This window comes from Pseudophryne corroboree, chromosome 6 (genome assembly GCF_028390025.1).
Source record: "Pseudophryne corroboree isolate aPseCor3 chromosome 6, aPseCor3.hap2, whole genome shotgun sequence".
Lineage (NCBI taxonomy): Eukaryota > Metazoa > Chordata > Amphibia > Anura > Myobatrachidae > Pseudophryne > Pseudophryne corroboree.
This window is the reverse complement of record NC_086449.1, coordinates 587,924,108-587,948,429: the sequence shown is the minus strand read 5'-3', so window position 1 is coordinate 587,948,429 and position 24,322 is coordinate 587,924,108. Positions and strand designations below refer to the sequence as shown.

General features: G+C 45.6%; 1 long non-coding RNA gene across 1 annotated transcript in view; it reads left to right on the top strand.

Annotated features, from left to right (window-relative positions):
- Window positions 1–24,322, top strand: part of LOC134933033 (uncharacterized) — a 78,318-nt gene that overhangs the window by 45,703 nt on the left and 8,293 nt on the right. Inside the window, exon 2 of the long non-coding RNA XR_010179571.1 lies at window positions 22,280–22,647. This is a non-coding gene — a long non-coding RNA (uncharacterized LOC134933033). The remainder of the gene's footprint in view (window positions 1–22,279; window positions 22,648–24,322) is intronic.

Sequence of the window (24,322 nt, the reverse complement as noted above, 5' to 3'; positions counted from 1 at the left end):
TCATTGATATATCGATGATAGTGTAAAATCTGTTGGCTGATATTAACCTTTGAAAAAAATAATACCTGTTCTACCATGTACATGTACGCATTAGCGTAGACCGGGGCAGCACATGATCCCATGGCACAACCTGCCGTTTGAATGTAGAATCTGCCGTCATAGATGAAATAATTGTGCGTCAATATGAATCTTAACAAAGCAATCATGAACTGTACATTAGGACCTGTGTACCTGTCATTTCCTGTAATTAATTGATTTACTGCATCAATACCTGCCTCGTGTGGCTTCAGCAGCATCACCATGGCAACCTGGGCAGCCCCTGGTGTAGTGACCCGGCGGACGTCACTTCCGGGTGGGACGTCACATCCGGGACCGGAAGCAGGACACGGACGCCGGGAGCGCACGCTGGGAGGCAGCAGAACAATCTGGAGACCTGTAAGTGTGTCTATTTAAGCACTGTTTGTTTCACAGATATTGATGTGTGTGTGTCCTGATGACGGGGGGCAGTACCCCGAAACGTTAAATAAATCACCGCATTTGATTCACTGATTCTGCAGTCCGGGAGTGCCTCTATACATTGCTTGTTGCGTGTGTGTATATGTATATATATATATATATATATGTATATATAATTATTAAAATTTTATACCTTAGGGCCCCCCTGTCTTAAGTACCCCGGGCCCCCTAAAGCCTTAATCCAGCTCTGCTGAGGGAGAAATATCCTTTGTAGCACAGTGTTCATGATCAACCCTAGGAATTGAATTCGCTGTGTCGGTTGCAACTGAGACTTCTGGACATTTATGATCCATCCGTGTCTCCTGAGAAAATCTTGGGCTGTTCTCATATCCTCTACTAACTTCTCCTCTGACTGGGTCTTTAGGAGAAAATCGTCTAAGTAGGGAACAATGCTCACCCCTTGAGAGCGCAATCGCGCCATCATCAATGCCATCACCTTTGTGAAAACTCGAGGTGCTGAAGAAAGACAGAAAGGTAAGGCTTGGATTTGAAAATTTAAATCCTTTACTGCAAATTGGAGAAAACTTTGATGGGACGGCCAAATCGGTATATGGAGGTAGGCATCCCTGATGTCTATTGACACCATAAAGTCCCCTGCTTCTAGACCATTTATGACCAAGCGCAGGGAGTCCATCTTGAATCTGAATATTCTCAAAATGGATTGAGACCCTTCAAATTCAGAATGGGTCTCACCAAGCTGTCCGGCTTCGGTACCATGAATAAACGGTTATAAAATTCCTGTTTTGGCTGGTGGAATGGCACTGGAACTATGACACCCTTCTCCTGAAGTTTCTGTGTTGCCAAGAGAAGAGAATCCCAACGCTCCTGTGAAACTGGTAAACCTGTTGTAAAAAATTTTGGAGGAGGATTTAACTGAAACTTGAGTATGTACCCCTGTGTAAATGTCTCTTACCCAGGCGTCTGTGCAGGTTTCCAACCAAACCTGTCCAACAGTTAGTAAACGAGCTCCCACTCTGGGATCCCCCAGTAGGGAGGGGAGCCCGTCATTCGGTGGACTTAGTGGTCGATTTAGGGTCCGTCTGTAAGGCAGCTGTAGCTGCGGCATGACCACATCCTCTGTCACCTCTAAAAGATGTGGCTCCTCCTCTTGCACAGACAGTACTGAATAAGTCTTCCTGGGAGGTGGAGATGCAGAAGGAAGATATGTGGCCTTAGAAATTAGAGTGTCCAATTCCTGACCAAACAGGAACTCGCCATTAAATGGTATTGCCTCTACCGCCTTCTTGGAGTCCGCATCCACTTGCCATTGCCTAAGCTAGAGTGCACAGCGTGCTAAAATAGACAAGGACGATATCCTGGGTCCGATGGTTCCTGTGTCCTTGGATGCTTCCTCCAAATATACAGCAGACTCTCTGGTATGTTCTGCCAGGGTAATTAATTGATCTGTAGGGAGACCAGATTGTAAACCCATTACCAATTGTTCTACCCAGGCTTCTATCGCCTTGTTAACCCACATACCAACCAGAGTAGGGCGAAGAAGTACCCCAACTGTTGAGTAAATAGACTTTAAGGTATTTTCTAACCTGCGGTCTACCTGTTCCTTTAATGAGGTAGCGCTAGCTACCGGTAAGACTGTCTATTTTGACAATCTAGATAGGGAGGGATCTACCAGTGGGGGAGTCTCCCACTTAGCCCTATTTTCCTCTGAGAAAGGATAGGACAGTAACAGTCTACGTGTAACTTGAAATTTCAGGATGCTTCCATGCTAGTGAAAAGTGATCATCTATTTCCACGGAAATAGGAAAGTTGGTCGCACTCGTTTGTTTCTTTGCAAAAAAGCAAGGCTGCGGAGGAGTTGGATCGGCCTCTGTAATTTGCAGCACCTGGCGCACTGCCAGTATGAGAGCATCTAAGCCCTCTGATTCAATATCCGCTTCATCCTGAATTATATCTGTATCTGAGTCCTGGCGAACCTCTTCCTCCTCTAAAGGAGGCATATCTTCAATGTCATCAGACTGTAAAACCACTGGTAATGATCTCTTTATTATTTATTGCTTCCAGACGCAGCATGTAGATGTGTTAATGCACAAATTCTCTATGTGAAAGTTATTATTATTTACCATATGGTGGTGTTTACTTTTTTATTTCCATGTTTGTTTATTTTCATGTTTCTTCTCCCCTTTCTTTTCCTCTTCCTTCTGTTTTCCCTCTTTACTGTTTGTTGCTCTTACATTATTCTCTTCTTTAACCAAAATTTCCGTTCCAAAAAAAAGAAAGACAGCAATGTTTAATTCTGTAATGTCAAGATGCTCTGCCGATACATATATTGTTACTGCATTTTCTGTTAATTTGACGTACTGAATGTATATTTCTCTGATTGCTTTAATAAACAGATTTTTAAACAAAAAATGTTTTCGCATTAAATAGACCCCTTATTGTTTTGCATGCATCGTAAATACTGTTTTTGCTTGTAGGTCACAAATGCATCAAACCCCCATGTGCCCTTTACTGCTGTCCCCATAATGGATAAACACCAGTACTTAAAGTGGTCCTAGAGAGGTGGTGGAACTCACACACGCACCCCTCCACCATGCTTGTGAAATAAAGGGATTGTGTGTGCGTGCCGCAAAAAAAGGGCGTGACCTAAAAAAGGGGGTCGCCCAATACTATGCCCAATTCAAATTACGCCACACAGTAGCACAATCTTATTCACATTACACCACATACTAGTGTCCCTTATTCATGTTATGACACACATTAGTGCCCCTTATACACATAGCCCACAGTAATAGCACCCCTAATACACATAATGCACACAGCAGTAGTGCCCCTTATGCAATACCCACTGTAGTGGTAGTGCCTCTTATGTAGAGCTCATAGTATTGGTGCCCCTTGTGTCCCCAGGAGTAATGGCCCCTATTAAGTATCCCCTATGCAATGTTCTCATTAGTATTGCCCCAGTAGTAATGCCCCGTAGTTATGCCTCTAGTAGTTATGCCCCCTGTAGTTATTCCCGCTGTAGATATGCCCCCCAGTAGGTTTGCCCCCAGTAGTTATTCTCCTAGTTGGTGTGCCCCCAGTAGTAATGCCCCCGTAGTTATGTCCCCAATAGATGTGCCCCCTGTAGTTATGCCCACTGTAGATATGCCCCCAGTAGGCTTGCTTCCAGTAGTAATGCCCCCGTAGTTATGTCCCCAGTAGATGTGCCCAAAGTAGGTTTGCACCCAGTAAGTTTGCCCCCAGTAATTATGCCCCCAGTTTGTTTGCCACCCAGTAGATATGCCCCCAGTCTCCCCCTCTAGTAGCGCTGCTTACACACACAAAAGATAAAAAAACAACAACAACACAATACTCACCTGCTTCCGGACCGCAGCCGCCATCTGGCGCCCGCTCCTCGCAGCTATGGGTGAGGCGCACAGCAGCACACACTGCCTGAGCCAGAAGCCGGAGCTCAAGAATGAGCTCCGGCTTCGCTTAGAGGGAAGGAGCCGGCGCCTGCTGCTAGCACAGTCTCAGCAGGCGCCCGGCATTTCACTAGGTTAGGTGAGCCGGAGGAGGCGGAACTGCGTTCCGTCTCCAAATGGAACTGTGTTCCGCCCTGTTCCGGTTCACTTTAATCTCTGATAAACACTATTATTTTCACGGGTAGGTAATGCCAACTTGAGATTGTGCTTCCTTTACTTTGCTTAGAAAGGCGGCAATGGGGACCATATAACAAACAAACTACACCCAAGGCACTGCAGAGGAATTTGTATCTCCACTATTAATTATATAATTAACCACAGTTGTACCAAGCTGCTGTTAAAAGTTACAAACCTTAAAATAACATAGAAAGAACAACAACAGCAGTGCTGCATACAGACGTAATGATATTGGAAAAAGTTACTGTGTGCCCGTGCTTCTAATTAAATAATTTTATTACAAAAACACATAATTTTCCCAATACGATCATGACTATGCAGCGCTGCTGTCATTCTTTCACTGGGGACTCGCAAAACATCCCCGGCTCCTCAGGATGAACACTGGGTTCAATTACAATTAGCGTACAGAAAAAGTGATTATCCAGCACCAAACTGTATAGTTTGCTAAACATAAATTATTTGAACTTTCTCTCAACCCAGTTAATATATATTTTGTCATTTTTTCCTGTTTCAACATTGGGGTTCTGCCACTGGCTCCAATTTACAAGTCATATACAGCAACAAAAAAAGTTAAATTATGTAGTGCACAATAGGTAAAATTATATAATCATTGAGGTTACAGTAAAAACATAAGTTTTATGTCATATATATTCAAAAAAGTTCATAATTTAATAGTGAATCTGAAACGATGGCAAAATATTTGTTAAAAATGTATAAAGAAAAGTGTTAGTGTGTTAAAGAGAAATGTAGTGATTTACAATTTTACATAGTACTGTACCCCGCCATCATGAATTGGTATTTTATTTACAATATTGTGTCACTCCTTCTTATATTTGTCTTTATGTATGTATAATAATTAATTACTGAGTAGCTCTTATTATGTACAGTATGTGACCAATGTTATATCCTTTTATTTTTACACAGTAATTATCGGCCTAATATACCTTCCCCAGTAGACAAAGAAGGTAATTAGACTGATAACAATTTAGTGAAAAAATATCAAAGGATAATATGTAAATTGCATTAACATCATTACAAATATACTGTTCTGCATATTTTTGCCTGTGAAATCTATTTATTTCCAGTGGAGTTTACTCTATAGTTGAATACCATCCCTCATTCTGCAGGAGACTCCCTGAAATAGCAGCAATCTTCCTGACTCCCTGAATAGTCCAGCAATCTCCCTGATTGCACCTTACCCCCATTATGCAGCTGTTACATTCTTTGGGGGGGAGAAATCAGAGATACAGTACATACATTCAAATGGGATCAACAGTGCCATTTCCCTGCATTGATTATACGCCACAATGGGGCAGATGTATTAAGCCTGGAGAAGTGATAAAGCAGTGATAAGTGCAAGCTGATAACACACCAGCCAATCAGCACCAATATTTAAATTCAAAGTTAGGAGCTGATTGGTTGGTGCGTTATCAGCTTGCACTTATCACTGCTTTATAATTTCTCCAGGCTTAATACATCTGCCCCAATGATCCCTATGGCTACATGCATTTTCAATAAGGTTTCTTGCGGCCACTTATATTATATAGAACCTCTTGTAAGACACAATACACAAACAAATCCTGAAAAATATCAGTGTCTTTTCTTCAACAAGTAGATCTTACTAACTTTGGGGCTCATTTACATCTGGATGTACACGTTCGCACTGATAGGTGTTACTTTCACAATGTCCCTGAAATGCTTTTTCAAAAGTAGGCAAGTACTGTATGGTTTGTGCCTCTCTTTTCCAATCTAACAACTGTGTATAAATAAAAGGATACTGTACAACAATCAGGCCCGGCGACAGGGGGGTCAAAGGTGACACTCGACCCGGGCTCCGTCGTTGTGAGGGACACCAGGGTCCAGGCAGCGGGCAGCGGCGGCCGCATCCGCATGTCTTCAGAAGGGTAAATAATTATATATCTCCCGGCATCGCGCCAACCGCTGTGTGTGGTTGAGGTTTTTGTTTCCACCAGCGCGCATCCCCCCTCCCCCCCTCTTGAGTCCTGTGTTCACCCTCACCCCTCAGTGCACTGCCCCCCAGCCCCCAGGTCACCTGTCAGCCTGAGCCAGCCAGTCCCCGTCCGTGCTGTGCGCTGTGCAGTGCACTCACAATGCACCAGTCACACAGCAGGACGCTCATCCGAACCGCCCCTTCTCTTAGAGTACTCACTGCACGCCTCCCTCCCTGTCTCTGGTGTGTGAGGAGCAGGAGTGGCGTGGGACAGTTCTGCAGGACTTAATTATTGGCGCCGGCGGCAGTGTCACTGCTGGTAAGGCTTTTCTCACTTTCTGCATGTGTAGGGATTTGGGTTTGGTTTAGGGCTTTGGGATTGGTTTGGGGCGTGATGCAGGCAGGCACATTCTGCACATTATGCATGCATCTACATTCTGCACATATGGATGCATCTGCATGCATACATGTGCACGTCAGATGAGATCAGACTCATCAGAGCAGAATGTCTGTGCTGTGGTGGTGACTGGTCATTCAGGCTCAGCTGCTGCTCAGCACAGACCAGCGGTCGCCAACCCGTCGCTCATGAGCGACATGTAGCTCGGCACCGCTTTTTAAGTAGCTTGCTGAGTTGGGTGCATATTGATATGGTGACGGCCATCAGCCAATCAGAGCTTGTGCGCCGGCTCCTGACTGGCTGGCAGTCCGCACCATATTTCAAATGACCGCGCACCAACTGCACATGCCGCACCTGTTCCTTCTCCGCCGCCAAGTTGTCGTTCCGCAGCTCCTGCAGCTCCACCAGGGCCGGCGACAGGGTGGGGGGGGGGGGTCAAAGGGGACACCTGTACTGGGCCCCAAGGATATGCCACTTAGTGCCTGCTAGAGATGTCCGCCATCTTATCCAAATAGGGCAGCGAGTTGTAGGTGGTGTGGCTGCAGCTTAGAGTGCCAGGAACCTCTCACACACAGTGACTGTGCCATGCGAGTGTGCGCCCACTCTTTTGGGTCCAGCTCTGTTGCAGGCAGTTATGGGACAGGGCAGCAGTACCGCTGACCAGGATTCCTTTGCCCTGTGTTGGCCTCTTCTGGTGGGGTGTGAGAGAAAGACACAGACTGTGGTGTATGTAGGGGAGGAAGGAGAGATATACATATTTATATATGAGTATAAATAAATATATATATATTTAATTACAAACAGATTATTACATAGCACAGCAAATTCTGCTGCGCTTTTATATTTATATATATAATCTGAAGGGGCCCCAGAGAAATCACTGTATGGGGCCCCAAGATTTTATGTTTCCTGCCCTGACAACAACAGCCCTCACACCCCACCAGAAGAGGCCAGCACAGAGCAGAGGAATCCTGGTCAGCGGTACTGCTGCCATGTCCCATAACTGCCTGCAACAGAGCTGGACCCGAAAGAGTGGGCGCACACTCGCATGGCACAGTCACTGTGTGTGAGAGGTTCCTGGCACTCTAAGCTGCAGCCACACCACCTACAGCTCGCTGCCCTATTTGGATAAGATGGCTGACATCTCTAGCAGGCACTAAGTGGCATATTCTTGGGGCCCAGTACAGGTGTCCCGTTTGACCCCCCCTGTCGCTGGCCCTGGTGGAGCTGCAGGTGCTGCAGAACGGCAGCTTGGCGGCAGAGAAGGAACAGGTGCGGCGGGTGCAGTCGGTGCGCGGCCATTTGAAATATGGTGCGGACTGCTAGCCAGTCAGGAGCCGGCGCGTGAGCTCTGATTGTCTGACGGCCGGCACCATACCAATATGTACCCACCGCAGCGAGCTACTTAAAAAGTGGTGCCGAACTACATGACGCTCGTGAGCGATGGGTTAGCGACCGCTGGTTTGTGCTGAACAGCAGCTGAGCCTGAATGACCAGTCACCACCACAGCACAGACATTCTGCTCTGATGAGTCTGATCTCATCTGACGTGCACATGCATGCATGCAGATTCATCCATATGTGCAGAATGCAGATGCATGCATAATGTGCAGAATGTGCCTGCCTGCATCCCGCCTCAAACCAATCCCAAAGCCCTAAACCAAACCCAAATCCCTAAACATGCAGAAAGTGAGAAAAGCCTTTGTATAGTATAGTATAGCTTTCCTTTAGTTTCCCATCAGTTTGGACTTTAGTAAATCAGTGGATTGCAAAGCACACGGAAAACCCAAACCCTATGTTTAGTAAATAAATATACCTTGTATCAACTTGTAAATTTAGACAGGACCGTAGCCAGAACTTTGTGGGCCCCATAGCAACATATTGAACGGAGCCTTGTCCATGTGGTTCAAGAGCATTTGTTCATTTTATGCTACATAATAGTGCCCTGGTGCAATTTCTGAACAATAGTAGTGCCCTAGTTCACATTATGTAACATTGTAGGGCTGCCAGTAGAAATTATGCCACACAGTATCCCCAATTCACATTATAACATACAGTGTCCCTATGAAAAATCACATGTTTACGGGGCGATCTGGATTTTCATTTATCCACCAATAAACTGTTCACATGTTTAAAGTATAAAACTGATCACTACTAAAAAGGAAATCCAATGTTGACGATTGATCCCGGAGACTTAGAGAGCACAAACAATGTAATTCTGGTGATACTAACGGGTTGCTATGGAGACCGGGACGTGTGTCATAGGAAGTGAGGTGACGCGTGGTTAGAAAACATACCGGGTTACTATGGAGACCAGGAAATGCGTCACCAGAGGGTACGCTGTAAGAAGGGAAGAAAACATCATGAAACCAGCACATCGGCCGTACCAGGTTACCATGGTAACCCGGAAATACGTCACCGAGAATGACGCGACGCAGGGGGAATGGGAGGTAATTTAATATGGAAACCCACATGATTTACGGACACAGCCAATAGGGAGGAGCGCAGTGAGAGACCATGGGACAAATAGGAGATTCATGTTTAGGGTCCACCTGTGCTCCTTGGCTTGTGATTGGACAGCATGTATTTAAATACCTTCATGTGGTAGGAAGTCATTATTCACCATTTTACCTTGAGAAAGACCCCGGATAGGGGTGGAAACGCGTTGGAAGCTGCTGTGATAACAGGGAACGCGGAGTTTGTTGCCGGTGACCAGTGTGGATATTGATTGAACCTGTTCCGGTTTTCATCATTCATTCATGCGCTATTTGGAACTGTTTGGCCACGGTTCCATTGTTTTCCGGTAATTACACTGCATTTACATGTTACCAGGAGCTGTTTGGTGGAATATTTGTCCAAATTTTGTACTTATCATTTATGTCTACTTGTGTATTAAACAAACTTCACTATTGCTACCTTTGTTTCATTTCCCTATGGTGAAACTAAGTGTCATGAAAATGGAAGTTTGAGGAAGTTGTCACGATAAGAACTACATTCTGGCAGCGCTGGCTAAGTCATACACTTTCATTTATTTTTCATTGTATCACTTTGGTGAGGGGTGAAGGAAACCTCGTAAGAGTTTCATGTGAGCTGGCAGCAGTTGATTGCGCACAGAGGAATTGGTATAAACCGTTGTTATTCTATACAGTGTCCCTAGTTCATATTATTCCACATTACAGTGCCCCCAGTTCATATTATGCCACATTACAGGGCTCCCAGTTCATATTATGCCATACTATAGTGCCCCCAGTTCATATTATGCCACATTACAGGGCTCCCAGTTCATATTATGCCATACTATAGTGCCCCCAGTTCATATTATGCCACTCTATAGTGTCTCCATTTCATATTATGCCACACTACAGTGCCTCCATTTCATATTTGGCACATTGCATTGCCCCAATTCATATTATGTAACATTATAATGCCCTCCAGTCTATTTTATATCACATTACAATAAGCAGGTTCAGGGGGTATCCGTTTGGATGGTCAACCATGTTAAGGTCGACAGTCATTAGGTCGACATTGACATGGTCGACATGGACAATTGGTCGACGCATGAAGAGGTTGATATGGCTTTTTTTTTTAAATGTGATTTTTAACTTTTTCATGCTTTACCATCCATGTGGACTACAACTGGGAACGGTAACCTGGTACACTAATTGGGGTTCCTTGTCATGTTATGGAAAAAATGACACCAAAAACAGTTAAAAAATCCATGTCGACCTTTTAATGTGGTGACCTATCCCGTGTCGACCATTTTCATGTGTTGACTATTAGTCCATGTCGACCATGTCTGTGTCGACCTTAACATGGTCGCCCATTCATACCAGAACTGGTCCAGGGTATACCAAGATATATTGCAGATCCTAAAGGGCCCCATACACTAGAACGATATGTCTGAGCCTGAGGTCGGAGGCGATTTCCCTTGAACTCTGCCTGGAGCGTCCCGGGAGTGGTTCCATACGATTCCATATGATTTGGTACATTTTGTATGCGATATATCGTATGCGATCCCAGCCATGCCTGCGGGAACCGAGATATCACGAGTGCAGCACTAACGATCTAGGGGAGCCGATCCGACCCTCACAGGAACGCGCATCGGATCGGATCGGAAACACATCCAAAATGCCTGATTTCACCCGATATATCGGCCCGAATGCCCTAAATTGGCTGAAATCGGGCATTATCGTTCTAGTGTATGGGGCCCTTTAGGCAAAAGTTTGTTAGGGCACCAATGTATCACGCAGTGGTGAAAAATGTATATAACACATGTAACTTTTGCAAAGAAGGTGGGCCCCTCTCAGCTCTGGGCCCCATATCAGCTGCACTCCCTTCATCTATGGTAACTACGCCCTTGAGTTTAGGTGAGTTGCAGTACATGTTTCTCGTTGCCAGGACCCATTTCACAGAAAGGAAAACAATGCTGTTTACTATCTGTATTATTTTTACTCTGAACAAAAGACAGCCAAGGAAAAGAATTACCTCTTAATTTATTTGTTTAGCTTTTACATAGTATGATTTTTTTTAAATCTTGCTGGATAGAGTTACTTTCTTTGTACATATCTCTCCTGCAAGTATGAACAGCTGTGGTTACACAGCCGGAGAGACTTATGGGGAATCTTAGATGATTGGATACTTCTCTCTGGGAGGTGAATATAAGTAATAAAGAAAAACCATGACTAACATATTACATAAAGTCATGGTTAAGGACGAAACACATCAGTTGGTCTAATACAAGAGAAGAGGGGGGGGGGAAAAGAATAATGGAGTGTTCCATTTTACTATACTTGATCACTGATTTATATGTTTTTATTTATATTTAAGCCTGTTCTTTTTTGCTGTGGCTGACCACATGTTTGCAAATGTATGTAATGGAGATCTCTGCATTACTATTATCAGGATGTAGTCAAAAGGTTCACAATAAAAATGTCGACATTCATAATGTCAACAGTTATGATGTTGATATTGTTAAAATGTTGACCGTCAACATTCTCAGAATGGCAACAGGTAAAAGTCAACATGACAGAATATCAACATTAGAGTTAGGCTGCGGATGGGAGGGTCATGGGAGGTTTAAGGGTAGGGATTAGGAATGGGGAAATATAGTTAGCGGAACGCTGGAGGACCACAGGTCTTTCCTGGAAGTGGTGGTCACATGACTGACCTGGAAGTGGTGGTACATTTTAGTGCACACTACAAAGTGCACTTTGTAGTGTGCACTAAAATGTATTCATTTACAAGGCTTGGAGTGCCGCCTCGTTTTTTTCCATATATATATATATATATATATATATATATATATATATATAAAATCCTCTTATACCGCGTTTATGCACTTAACTTGAGAGCTTGTTGATATTCAGTTACAATGCCCTTTATTAGATAACACATTTCAATATACTGTCATACCTAGGATTCAAACCTATAATAACCTCTTGAATTCTAATCAAACAACCTACTCATTGAGCTATTTGATCTTGCATAAAACTATGAACAATTTATGATGCTACTGGTACTTTGTAATAAAATAATCTGCATTGCAATTGAGCAGATCAATGTAATGTGCGACCACACATCCAATCTCTTGCAGCCACACATTACATAGATCTGCTCAGCCACAATGCTGATTTTTTTCCACAGAGTACAAGGTAAGCTTCAAATAGTTAGAATTCTCTAGCTTAGAATTATCTACCTTACTATGCAAGGGGAAATAGCTCAATTAATAGATTGTCTGACCGCAGTGCCACAGGCAATGGGCTCGAATCCCGGGTATGACAGCATATTGAAATGTAATAAAGGACAGTGTGACGGAATAACTAAGAGCCCCCAAGTTAAGTTCAGGAATGTTGTATAGGTATTAGAGACAGAAGGGGTGGGGTAGGAGGCAGGGGCAGGGCCGGATTAAGACTTGGGGGTGCCAGGGGCACTTAAGCCAAGGGGGCCTCCGGTGGAAGGCGGGGGAGTGTATTTCAGATTGTGCATACCTCCCAACATGACCCATTCCAGGAGGGAAAAAATGCTCTCTACCTGGACTTCCCTCTTAATATATGATTGGTGTCACCTGTGTGGAACTATTTAATAGATAAGAAAGGTGTTTCAACCCAGGTGATTGCAATCATAACTTAAGATAGTATGTTATCCCTCCAGGACCGGGTTATGTTAAGCTGTATGGATTGTGTATATTAAATTTAATCCAACGGGGCATATTAGATTTAAACTAATAGTTGAAGAATGCCTGGGTACTGTTTATAGCTCCACCTAATTGAGAGACAACTATTTTATAAAGTTTTCTTGTAGTGGAACAAAGACAACTTAAACAACCTTTGAATACACATAGGAAAAAATCTTTATCTTGTCACATGCAAGAATAGCTGCCTCTGTACTACTTACCCACTGGGGCAGGACTCCGGAGAACTCTGCATGTGTTTCTCTCTCTCTAGACCCTCATTAGAGAACAGGTTACATAGGACCCAGACACCCTGGCAGGGAAGAGGAGAAGATGGGATCCCTGTGTCACTTACAGCTCTCCACCCTCCTATCTCTCCTCTGGTGGGAAAGCTCAGTCATTAGCTCATAATACCTGATACTCTGCCTGCAATGCATACTGCCCTGCTCGCATTCTGGCTGTCTGGTTCTGCTACTGCGTGAGAGGGAAAGCTAGCGATGTCAGTGTGCTTTGGCTGGGGGCCCCCTAACAAAGGGGGCCCGGGGTACTGTATGCCCTGCGACCCCCCTTTAATCTGGCTATGGACAGGGGTGGCCAGGAAAAGCTGGGCTTCAAAAAGGGGGAAGCTGCAAGTGAAAGTTATTAAAACAGATGATTGAAAAGTGCTGCCAATTTAGCCCCTTACCCTGCAGCGATATGTGTGGTGCCCCCTCCGCACACACCTAGTTACGGCCCTGTTGCAGTCTGTACTGCTGATCGGAGTGTCCTCAGGACTGCGCTGCACTTACCTGTGCTGCCGGTCTCCCCCTCGTGACGTAATGAAGTCACACACATGATGACATGATGTTGGGTGCTCAGGGGGTGGGACAGCACAGGGCACGTTTGAGGCCTGTTACTGCACTGGATATATGTAATATCATGTGAGATATACAGACATTAGCGACATCCCGGCAAGTCTACCAGATACTTTAAAGTGGTAAAGACACAACTATATAATCTAAAACTGGTACAATATTGGATAAGTACTGTAACAATAAGAACCGTGCAGTAGTAAAAATGGAATGAAAAATAATGGGAAAACATGGAGGGAGAATAGGGAAGGGTAGGGGGGTTGCATGTGTGTGTGCATGGTCAGTCCAGGAATTGTAAGAAATGTGTGGTGATATAGGGGTCTATTCAATGCATGTAGGATCCTCTCCGACGGAGAAGATCCGACAGTGCAGTATTCAATTAGCGGGCATTTCCGACAGGTTTTGCCCGTTTCCGACAATGCTGATCCGACTTTTTTTAAAGTCGGATCGCCATTGTCGGAAACGGGCCAAAAACCTGTCGGAATTGGGCACTAATCCGACAAAATACGTGGATCCGCGGCTATTCCACCGATCCACATGTTTTCCGACAAACAGAGTGAAGCAAGACACCAGGCCCGAATCATGGTGAGCGAAGCGTGCCCGCGAGTGCAATGCAGTATCAATCAAAAAAAAAAAATACTCTAAAGCAAATGGAGATTTGAGAAAATATTAACATGCATACGCTATCACTTGATGTCACATCCGAATCCTGTCCACAAAGGGAAAATAAACATCACCATATACACCTGCCTTACTATATACATAGAGAATATTGCATTCTGTTCTCAAGAATTTTTAGGGTGGCAAAAAAACACATGAATGATTATACAATGACTTTTCGAATGTCGGTCATTTTAATGGTTTGAAAAGTTTTCTTATATAAAATACACAAAGGTATCACTTTTTTCAACTGAACTTCAAAATAGCTGGATCACACTGCATTCAGTGTTTCATAGAACAAGGAATAGACTCGGATTAGTGGAAAGGAGACATAAGCCTGCACCGAGACAGGTAAAATTTCAGTAAAGATAGAAAGGTGAAAACACCTTGGGCGCTAGCAAAATGTTAGAAACATACAGTATATGCAAATATTCAAAACAGGACAATATAGAAAACAGAAACAGAATGGTACAGTATATAGCATTTGTACTTTTTGACTTGAAAAAGCAGTCAGTGATGGGTAAATGAAAAAGTCACCTGGCCAATCCAGATATTCAATAGTGATGAATATGGCAAACGTTACTTGATAAATCCTGACATTAAGCTGTCCCAAAATGACTAAGTTCATAAAACAAGTAAGATGCAGGTTCTTGCTTTATATAGATCTGAATTCTTAATGAATACTGGTTCCTCTCCTGCTTCGGCATGATGTTTCCCCACCAAGCCCCCAGTGCCGCGCCCCCCGCTATTCTGTAGGAGGCAGCCAGAATGCTGCAAGTATGCCCCATACACATACAGAAAGGTTCCACTATATAACGCAAACCCCTACACCAGTGGCATAGCCAGAACTTTGTGGGCCCCATAGCAACATTTTGAAGGGGCCCCCATCCCAATGCTTCTAAACAGACACTTCTCTGCAGCAGTTGTTAATTTTATGCTCTATAATAGTGCCCTAGTTAATTTTCTGAACCATGGTAGAGCCTTATTTAATGTTATTCCCCATAGTAGTGTCCTAGTTTCTTTTATGAATCGCAGTAGTGCTTAAGTTCACCCTATGTCACATTTCAGAGCTGCCAGTACACATTGTGCCGCACAGTAGATCCAATTTACATTATGATATATAGTGCTCCCCGTTCATATTGTGCCTCATTACAGTGTCCCGGTTCATATTATATAACATTATAATGTCCTCCAGTTCATTTTATACCACATTACAATGAGCAGGTCCAGTGGCATACCTAGATATATTGCAGGCCCCAAGGAAAAAGTTTGAAAGTGCCCCTACGTACCGCCCAATGGCGAAAAATGTATAACGTATCTGTGACAGGGAAGGTGGGCCACTCTCATCTCTGGGCCCATAGCAGCTCCACTGCCTGCATCTATGATAACTACGCCCTTGTATATAACACATGTAACTGTGACAGGGGTGGCCCCTCTCATCTCTGGGCCCAATAGCAGCTGCACTCCCTGCACCTATGGTAACTACGCCCTTGTATATCCAACACATGTAACTGTGACAGGGAAGGTGGGCCCCTCTCATCTCTGGGCCCATAGCAGCTGCACTACCTGCATCTATGATAACTACGCCCTTGTTTATAACACATGTAACTGTGACAGGGAAGGTGAGCCCCTCTCATCTCTGGGCCCATAGCAACTCCACTGCCTGCATCTATGATAACTACGCCTTTGTTTATAACACATGTAACTGTGACAGGGAAGTGGGCCCCTCTCATCTCTGGGCCCATAGCAGCTCCACTGCCTGCATCTATGATAACTACGCCTTTGTTTATAACACATGTAACTGTGACAGGGAAGTGGGCCCCTCTCAGCTCTGGGCCCATAGTAGCTGCACTCAGGGGTGTATCTACCTATTGGCCAGGATGGCACTCGCCAGGGGCGCCAGGCAAGAAGGGGCACCGCCTGGCTGTGCCACCCGTGGCCAAAGGATAGAAAAGCAGTACTGTCAGACTGTACCTGGTGAGAGTCTGCTACTGCTGGAGCGGCGCTGGTGTCCGGCAGCACCGCACTTGTAATCAGACTCAAAATAAACTACAGCTCCCAGCAGCCCTTGTTGCTGGGAGCTCCCGGCAGCAAGGGCTGCTGGGAACTGTAGTTTATTTTGAGTCTGATTACAAGTGCGGTGCTGCTTGGCACTAGTTTGATCACTAGTGCAGTGCGGTGCTGACGGACACCGGCGCCGCGCCGGCAGTAACAGACTCTCACCAGGTACACAGCAATTGTTACATATCACAGTGCTATAGATCTATTTGCTGTTGAAGATAATAAAAAAGTGTCGGTGTTTGGGAGAAGGGACTGTAGTACCTGGAAAACTACATGATTTTCATCCATGTTAGATGTAAGTAAGTAGTAAGTAAGTGAAAACTTTAACTTGTTGAGTGTAATAAAGAAAATACACATCTTACCTATTTCAAGGCCATGTTCAATAAAATGTATATCAGTTAATTGTATAATTGAAATTTTATCTTGGAAGTGATGGCACCCTGATGTTTTTTCTAACAGGAAACACTTCTACCATCCAACTAATGGTGTTTGGTTAATGGCTGGGTCCATTTGAGGCTCATCTCACAGCAGCTCATTAGCATTTCATTTAGGATGCAGTCAAGATGGCATTTGGCATCCCGGCGGTCGGAAAGCTGACGCCAGCATCCGGAAACTGCTCGGAATGCTAATGCTGGCATGCCAACATAGATAGCGATGCAGAATGCCAAAATCCGGATTGAGATGGTGCCAAAGTCTCCACTGGCAAGCCACGTGAAAGGGTTAGGGTTAGGCTGCGAGGGCGGCAGGGCCAGGGTTAGGCTGCAGGGAGGGAGATTAGGAGGGGTGGGTTAGGGTTAGGCACCACTGAAGAGGCTTTTGGGGGGGGTTAAGGTCAGGCTGTGGGAAAGGTGGGTTAGGGGGGAGGGATGGTGTAACGTGACTACAAAACACTACTGTGCGGTGTAATGTGAATGAGGGACACTACTGTGTGGCATAATTTGAATTGGAAGTACTACTGTGTCCACGCCCTTCCCCCACAAGACCATGCCCCATTTCCAATACTCACACCTTATTCCAAATGTGTGTAGGGGGGGCACCAGCCCCTTACTTTGCCAGGGGCGCTCGGACCCCTAGATACACCCCTGGCTGCACTGCTTGCACCTATGGTAGCTACCAGTGGCGTAAGTTCGTCACAGTTGCCCGGAGGCAAGATAAATATTGGTGCCCCCCTATTTCCTATATTAAGATAAATATATGTATGTATGTGTGCGTGTGTGTATATATATGTATATATATATGTGTGTGTGTGTGTGTGTGTGCGTGTGTGTGTATATGGAGTATTCTGAAAGAAATGTATATACATTTAATTATCTTTTATTTTAATTCACACATTTCTTAGCAGTCATACCCAGGATTAGAACCCATGACCTGTTACACTAACAGCAGACACTTTACTGATGGAGCTATTTGCTCTTGTATAGGAGGCAGGAGAATTCTTACTATATGAAGTTACGTGTAATTGTCAGAGAAGTAACTTCATATAGTTAGAACTCTCATATTTCCTATACAGGAGTAAACAGCTTCATCAGTAAGGTGTCTCCTTCCAGTGTAATAGGTCATGGTTTCTAATCCTGGGTATGACACTTGTAAAATGTGTATCTACAGTAGGGGTGGGCAACATGCGGACCGCGGGACAGATGCGGCCCGCAAACCGATTCTACCTGGCCCGCTGTCCCCCCACCAGTGCGCAATGACAAGCGGCCCGACTGGCTGAGCCGCTTGTCATTGCGCTACAGCAGCTCCGAGAGACGCGGTGCCGGTGAGGAAATCCCGGTCACGTCACAGGGGCTGCTGACCGACGTCTCAGGCGCAGGGGGCGGAGCCACATCAAGAAGAGTGTGCCTGTGCAGCAGCCAGCGGATCTCTCATGCGGGCAGCGGGAGCTGATCTCTCCAGCGGGCAGCGGATCATCTGGGCAGCGGGAGCTGATCTGTCCTTGTTAAAACATCCAAGTTTAGTAAAGGTATAGCTGGCGCTGCCTGCTGAGGGGGCTGGGGTGCCGAGTTGGGGGAGGAAGCAGCAACCTGTGTCCAGGGAGGGAGGGAGTCTGGTTTTTAGAAGTACTATATGGGTCCAGGGGAGAGGGGGAGGGTGGGTGGGTAGAGACTGCTATTCGAGTTCATGGGAGGCGGGGGATAGGGAATTCCCGATCCCACCCCCTCTGCCGCCAGAGCCCAGACATCACCCCCTCAGGTTACACTGAGCATCCCAAAAACAGGTGCGCAGTTTACAGTGCAGCGTGACCAGTGAACACCCCTTCCCCCTGATGGAGCGTGAGCCACAGGCAATACTGCCCGACCCCCCTGCTGCCGCAGCCACCGGAGTTTACGGTGAGCTGCGGGCAATACTGCCCGACCCCCCCTTCCCATCTCCATGCCGCCGCTGCAGTTTAAAGCCGTCCTCCCGATCTTGAGCTTGTGACCCGCAGGCTGTAACGCCCAATCCCCCTGCAGCCGCAGGAGTTTACTGTGAGGCTGAGCTGTAATGCCCGGGCCCTCTCCCCCTCTCACTGCCAGCGCAGCATCTTAAAGTCCAACCCACCCCAAAGATTACAGTGACTTGCGGGCTGTAATGCCCGCCCCCACTCCTCATTGCCACTGCCATAACTTAAAGTCCACCCCCACCAAAGCTGACAGAGAGCTGTGTCTGTAACGCCTGATTCTCCCCCTCCCCTCAAAGTTGTATGTAAAAGGGGGACTCTGCCTGCCATAATGTGTAAAAGGGGGACTCTGCCTGCCATAATGTGTAAAAGGGGGACTCTGCCTGCCATAATGTGTAAAAGAGGGACTCTGCCTGCCGTAATGTGTAAAAGGGGGACTCTGTTTGCGGTAAAGTGTACAAGTGGACTCTACCTGCCGTACTGTGTAAAAGAGGGCTCTACCTGGCAAAATGTGTGCTAGGGGCTCTACCTGGAGTAATGTGTGCAAGTGGCGCTACTGTGCAGCGTAATTTGAATAATAGAAACTATTGTGCAGCCTAATATGAATCTGTATTATTTTGTGGCCACGCTCCTTCCCCATGAAGCCACACCCCTGTATGTTTGGCGCGTGGCTATGGCGGCCCTCAAATACTCATTGGAAAGTGTTAAGTGGCCCCTCAGCTGAAATAATTGCCCACCCCTGATCTACAGTATAATAATGAGGGTGTGATTTGTAAGGTGCAGGGACCAGTGAGGAAGTCGGCCACTGAAGAGATAGCAGCAGCTATCAATGAACTTAATTCAATAGTGTCACAGAATGGGAGGAGAGGTGCCCCCCTTCGGAGCAGGAGCCCGGCGGCAGATGACTCCGTTGCCTCCCAGAGTTCTGCCTCTGGTAGCTACACACCCTTGCTGTACACACAGAGACAGGTCACTCTATATAACACACACCATGTACAGGCAGGTTCCACTATATCACACACACACCCTGAACTTACAGAGAGGTCCTTCTATGTAACACACACCCTCTACACATATTGGGGTAAATTTACTCATATTCGTGTTTCATCCAATTTGAGCCGAGATCAAACTCGGCTGACATTGGCCGTTTCAGATTGCAACTTTTTGAAAAACAAACATGGTAATTTACTAAACTACTGTGTTTCTTTAATTCAAGTTTACCAATGTCTATGTCACTCGTATTGCAGGGCAGTGTTTTACGGGGGAGTTTAGTAAAACATTGCCGAATATCCAGTGCCGTTTCTAGCGGCGGGCGAGCCGTGCAACCGCGGCACTTTGTATGTCCTTATCTCCTCTCTTCCCGAGCGCTCCTGCTTGGGGGGCTGAGTTTTGCGGAATGACGCATTTGCGTCGTGACGTCACAACGCAAACGCATCATTCCACGAAACCCCGCCCCCCGAGCAGGAGTGCTCGAGAAGAGGGAGGAGAGGAGATAAGCCTTGAAGGAGGAGGCGGCCGGCGCGAGGGACTTGAGGCGGCCGGACCCGAAGAGCGGGAAGATGTAAGTAGTATCTCTATCTTTCTCTCTCTCCCCCTCCCTCCCTTCCTCCCCCCCCCCCCCCACTTGACACCTGCCTGCCGCACTTTGTAAAATGGGGATACCTGCCTGCCGCACTTTGTAAAATGGGGACACCTACCTGCCTGCCGTACTGTGTAAAATGGGGACACCTGCCTGCCGCGCTTTGTAAAATGGGGACACCTGCCTGCCACGCTTTGTAAAATGTGGACACCTGCCTGCCGCGCTTTGTAAAATGGGGACACCTGCCTGCCGCGCTGTGTAAAATGGGGACACCTGCCTGCCGCGCTGTGTAAAATGGGGACACCTGCCTGCCGCGCTGTGTAAAATGGGGATACTTGCCTACCGCGCTGTGTAAAATGAGGACACCTGCCTGCCGCGCTGTGTAAAATGGGGACACCTGCCTGCCGCGCTGTGTAAAATGGAGACACCTGCCTGCCGCGCTGTGTAAAATGGGGACATCTGCCTGCCGCGCTGTGTAAAATGGGGATACCTGCCTGCCGCGCTGTGTAAAATGGGGACACCTGCCTGCCGTACTGTGTAAAATGGGGACACTTGCCTGCCGTGCTGTGTAAAATTGGGACACCTGCCTGCCGCGCTGTGTAAAATGGGGACACCTGCCTGCCGCGCTGTGTAAAATGGGGACACCTGCCTGCCGTACTGTGTAAAATGGGGACACTTGCCTGCCGTGCTGTGTAAAATGGGGACACTTGCATGCCGTACTGTGTAAAATGGGGACTTTTTTTATTTTTATTTCTTTTCCCCTGTGGTGGGCGTGATGATATCAGATGAGGCCACAACCCCTTGTCGGGAGCGCGCGCGCCTTAGGCGTGCATGCTTTTTCTTTTTAGAGCTATGTGGGGGGGGGGCACACAATTTTTTTTTTATAGCAATGGGGGGGGGGAGGGCGCATTTTGAAATCTCGCACTGGGAGCCAAATTGGCTAGAAACGGCCCTGCGAATATCACACAATGAAGCCCGGCTGGATCAGTGAGATCTGTGCAGGGCTTCATTGTGTGAAGTATTTGAATAGTTAAAAGATTTTTTTTAAATTGTGTGGGATACCCTCTCCTGAATATAACCAGCCCCAGGCTCTTTGAGACAGTCGTGGTTGTTAAAATACCGGGGAAATAATGCGTAGGGCAGAGGTTCCCAAACTGTGTGCCGTGGCTCCCTGGGGTGCCTCGAGAAACTTGCAGGGGTGCCCTGGGTTGGTGGTCCAGGACCAATTCAAATTTTTCATGGTCAATATAATAGGCAAAACCAGTGCTGGTGGCTGTCAGTCATAAAATATGTGGCCAAACAGACGCAAATCTCGTCCCTCGCCACACAACTGACCCTAAGGATGACATATAAATGCGATCTACTTAATGTAATATTTCTTTCTAAATTTCTCAATAAGAAATTTTGGGCCTAGGGGTGCCGTGAAAAGAATTCTGATATTCTAGGGCGCCGTGATTCAAAAAAGTTTGGAAACCACTGGCGTAGGGATTCCCAGTATTTTAAAAACCAGCACCGGTTTTTAAGCATAAAATCCTAAACTTAATTTAAAGGGCCTGGGATCAAAAAGTGTCATGGCCACATATTAAAATTAGAGATGAGCCGGTTCGGTTTTACTCGGAATTATCCGAATCTTCTTATTGGCTCACGGTAGTCACGTGTTTTGGTTAGCCAATAAGAAAAATCCAGAAAAAAAGAACTTGGGATAATTCTGGCATTAAGAACCGAGTAAATCCGAACCCGCTCATCTCTAATTAAAATCCATAGTGGGCTAGTGGCGGCAATGCATCGTTATCGCTAAAAGCTCTAAAGTCCTAGGAAACTTGTTATAATAAATATCAGTACACAGTCACAGATGAAGAGCGAATGAGGAGAACTCAGAGCGGTTATACACCTTCATGGGGCGGCATCAGAGGGCGCTTCTGTATGTAAGAACCAATAATGATAATAATGTCATACTGAATATTTAGAATTTGGGAGTTATGCATTACACACTGGGGTCTGGGCTAAATGACATGATTTACAGCAACATGCCCCCACCCCTCCCAAATAGCACCATCAAAAAACAGTTAATACAAAACAGGACTAAAGGGTCTTTTATATAATCTCTGTCTTAGAAAGCTGGATAAAACACAAACAAAGAGCCAGAAAACCCTGAAATTGATGTACTGTAGCAGAAAACTGCTGGATTGCTGACAAGCAGAACAGCGTGAGTTGCACTGCATTTGACGGTCCAAGCCTACAGTGATTGCCAAAACAACTCTCAGAGGCATTCTAGGAAGCAGGCTTATCGAGGTTAGAACATCCTATGTAGCACACAGAGGAAGGCAAGGAACTCAACACCCCATTGACAGTATTCTCCAAGCTCCCAGCAATCAGCAGTTCTGGCAATTCGTATGTTTTCACTTCTGGTTGGAGCAAGCCTGCCAGCCCAGTACATGCTTTCATTATGTGGCCAACCATTACCTTACAGCAGACATCACTGGTAGGTACAGAACCTGTGTGAGTAAAACATGATGCATATGGTAACATACATTTCTTTGTGTATGCTACATCAGTACTGTTGCTTAGATAGAGTGGTACATAATTGACCGATATAGCACATGAACATTGTGCAATTTATATAGAAAGGTGAGGTAATCTACAGACATTGCACAACACCTGTCTGTTCTGTACACTCATGATTCAGTGATTCACTGCATCACACACACTGTAGTCCAGACAGTAGGGGTCATATACAAAACATACAAGTGGAAACAAATGCTGCACAAATGTGTCTTTTATGACCTCACGTCTATTTGCAAATTACACTTTAGTGCGGATTGTGGATTAGACTTTGTTGTACAAAGCAAGATTTTTTAAATAAGAAAGAGGGGAGGAGAGTACATAGTTATAAGGTGTTGACTGTTCATTCAGGAAACATAAATGCATATAAAAACGCAATCAACCTTAACCTTATAAAAATACATACGGTCTTCTTATTTCCACGAGAGGATTTAAATCATGGGTCTTCAACCTGTGGCCCTCCAGCTGCTGTGAAACTACACATCCTAACATGCCCTGCCACAGTTTTGCTTGTTAAGACATGCTAAAACTGAGGCAGGGCATGCTGGGATTTGTAGTTTCACAACAGCTGGATGGCCACAGGTTGAAGACCCATGATTTAAATCATACTTGCCTTTTTATACTGGGAATACACGCTACAATTATCTGGCCGATATCAGTGGATCGGACATATAATTGCAGTATGTATGTGGCCGACTGACCCGAAAAAATTGATCGGTTGGGCATGCTGGATGGTCCAGCGTGTCCCGCCAATGCGATATTTTCAAGTGTCATGCCGGCCGTATCGGGCAGTGTATGCCCTACCGCGGCCGACCGACGAACATTTCCACTGTCCCTTTACATGGGATGGAACGGGGAAATGTCTCCTCCCTGAGGGTGAAGCGCAGATATCATGTGACATGTACTGTGATATATGTCACAGCGTATGTCCCGAATATTGGCTGGGTCAGATGAAATACCTAGTGCGAATTCTAATCAGGCCATAAAATTACTGTATAGTAAATCTAATAAATTGTTCAGTCCATTGTCAAGTAAATGCAAGATGGACACACAGATATTATTTTACGTCCTTCATAAATTAATTGACACTTTCTTTATACTTCAAATTAGCCCAATTGTCTCTTTGTCCGTTTGCTGCTTCTACACAAAAAATTCCCCAATATTATCTGTCTCCTCCTTAGTCCATCATTCATTCGTCATATACATATGGAGGAAGACAAAAGTGGGTGATAGTGTAACACAGTTTATTTGGACAACAATAAAAAACAACACGAATCCCCAGCAGTGTACCTCATATGATGGTGTATAAAGCGCACCACATCAGACTAAGGGATCTATTCATGAAACAGTGAAAAGTGTTGGGAAGTGAGTCTGTGGAGAAGTTGCCTATGGCAACCAATCAGCATTGACATAACATTTATAATTTACATATTATACAATTGTATGGACCAGCTGATTGGTTGCCATGGGCAACTTCTCCACAGGCTCACTTCTCCACTCTTTTCACTACTTCATGAATAGACCCCTTAGAGAGAAGAAACTCTCTGGCATCTCCTAGGAGCAATAGTCTGCTGTCTCAGAATTGGTCAGCTATC